The 2,500-nt window shown below is 37.4% G+C and overlaps 1 protein-coding gene across 1 annotated transcript in view; it reads right to left on the reverse strand.

Annotated features, from left to right (window-relative positions):
* The window catches only part of LOC143028991 (putative defense protein 3), a 33,723-nt gene that overhangs the window by 14,962 nt on the left and 16,261 nt on the right, over positions 1 to 2,500 (reverse strand). The window contains exon 2 of the mRNA XM_076191336.1: positions 1 to 10. This exon is cut by the window's left edge and continues 231 nt beyond it. The gene's annotated coding sequence lies outside the window, so the exon portion shown is untranslated. The remainder of the gene's footprint in view (positions 11 to 2,500) is intronic.

The following is a 2,500-nucleotide window of genomic DNA, read 5'->3' on the forward strand; positions in this document are numbered from 1 at the left end:
TGTCGGTATTCTGGAGAAGAAGAGTCTGAATTAGAATGTGCACAGGATTAACTTGTGTTATGTAGTGAATTAGCGATGAGTACATACATGTGGGGTTCCTATGAGATGTACGTTGGAAAGGTTCACTTCCAACCGCTCGTCCTCAAATCCTATTAACATTTTCACCTTCATCTGGATGTGTCCCCCGAGGGCTGACAGTCGGTTTCTGTCACAGATTTAATATCTCATTCTATTAAATTAGATTATCCGTCACATTTTCAAATAGAGAGAACTGACGACCACAAATGTTTCTTCCATCATCCTCCCACCACCAGATAAAAGAGAAAAAAGACCCATACTAATGATATCTAGACGTCTTACTTTTCTTCCTAAAGAGATCCATGGGGAGGCAAAGAACTAGTTATGCCTGACAGTAAAATCTGGGGCAAGGGTTACTCTATTACCATGAAGGCTATGGAACGACTCCTCCCCCCACCCCCTCCTTTCCAGATACTTTTCCACCCGTCCATGACCTGAATGCTCAAAAAGCTTGAGGACACTTACGTACACTGCACTTAACCCTGCATTGGTGTGTCCTCTGCATTGGTGTCCGGGGCTGTATTTCACGAGTATTTTATTCTATTCCAATCTATCTTATTCTATTTTATCTTTTCTTTATTGTTTTATTGTATTTCGTTTTGTTTCGCGCTAGTTTATTTTTTATTCCATTTTATTTAATATAATTTTATTTTATTTTATTTTGTTCTATGAGCCACAGGCCCATTAGGGCCTTTTCCAGAAATTCGTCCATGTAAGTCCATGTATTTTATTTCATATAATTTTGTGAATTTTATTTCATTTTACTTTATTATACTTTTTCCTATCTTATTTAATTTTATCTCATTATGTCTTATTTTATCATATCTTATTTAATTTTCTTTTATTATATTTTGTTTTATTGTTACCTTATTTCATTTTTTAGGTCGCTCTCTACCGTTGCTTCAATTAAAAAATTTCTGCGGTCCAAGACTCTGAGGTGCGGTGTCTGACTCAAGGTCTTCTCACCACACGAACTAAGAAAAAAAAACCAACAAAGGGGTTTTGAGATCAACAAGGAAAAAAAAAAAGAAGAAAAGGTTATGTAAGACTTCCTGAGATAGGGATAGGTTACGTAACACCAATAACTGGTATGAAGTTTCTTCATTAATATGATTAGCAACTTGACTCTTGTGTGAACAGAGGAAGTGATTGAAATCATCTGAGATTAGAAAGAACAAATCATCAAAGAGTCACTCGAGACTGTTTGCTGATGCTCTATTTCTAATTGGTCTTTCTTAAACTGTCTAGTATCACCCAGAGCAACATATTTAAATGTGATACAGGAGATCCGGTTAATTATGGATACCGCTGTTCGACCTTGTAGCTTTCAGAGGTTTCTATAAAGCTGACTGAAATTGTTAGGTGACACAGACGTTTGCTCACAAAGTAGTATAATACCCTCAATAAGCCAAAAACAGTAGCAGAGATGTTCAAAGAGTGTGCTGAAAATCTATATATGAATAAACTGTATAGTAAAAAAAAAAGCAGAGGTGAGGTTCAAACAAGCAAAACACTTTTGCAAGAACAATAGCAAAAACAATAAACTTCAACAAAGAGAACAAATCCCAGATAAAGGTTACCGTGATAACCAACTCTGATGTTGATTTTTCCATTTGGTTCAACACACACGGGCAGACACGGAGAGACGCGAGCAAATATATGTACACTACCTGGATCCACCCATGAAACGAGACACACATATTTACCCAAAATTCTTGTAGAGGAGGAGCACAAGTCCTGTAAGGCTTTTAATCTGAGTTATTGCAACTGCTCTTTACCCTCTATGCATACACATACGATTCACTGTCTTCTCTTTCTTCTGTTCTTTCCTGTGTACAGACCACCTTTTCCTTCTCACAATCGCAATAACCCTCCAGAACTTTCATGTCGTCCTTCTCCTCAGTCACGTTCTATTTCTACGATTTTTTCCTGTATCTTCTTATTTCTCCTTCCTTCTCCTACCTCTACACCTAACTTCAGCCTTTTTCTTACAATTCCTACCTTCTCCATTTCCCTTACTCCAACCTTCATTTTGTTAAATGGCCCCCTCCCTCCAACCTTCCCCTATCATCATGGCACATCAGATTTAAAAAAAAAAAAAAAAAAAAAAAAAAAAAAAAAAAAAAAAAAAAAAAAAAAAAAAAAAAAAAAAAAAAAAAAATCCTCGATCGCGCCATCATCTATACATCATCTCCTCTGAACAGTGACGAGATGAACAGTTACCAAAGGGTGGTTCCCGTGCCTCCTTATGGTCAATACCAAGAAGAACCGTTACATTTGAACTCCTCAGGCTCCCTCGAGCAGTCGACCCACCCAAGCCTCAAGGCCTCAAGAGATCCTGAGAATAATTTACCCGGCAACAAGCAAATGGTGACGACCTCGAGAAACAATGAACAAAGCGGTTACTGCAAGGTTACGTTAG

This window comes from Oratosquilla oratoria, chromosome 10 (genome assembly GCF_046742065.1).
Source record: "Oratosquilla oratoria isolate Oo_2021 chromosome 10, ASM4674206v1, whole genome shotgun sequence".
Classification (NCBI taxonomy): Eukaryota; Metazoa; Arthropoda; class Malacostraca; order Stomatopoda; family Squillidae; genus Oratosquilla; species Oratosquilla oratoria.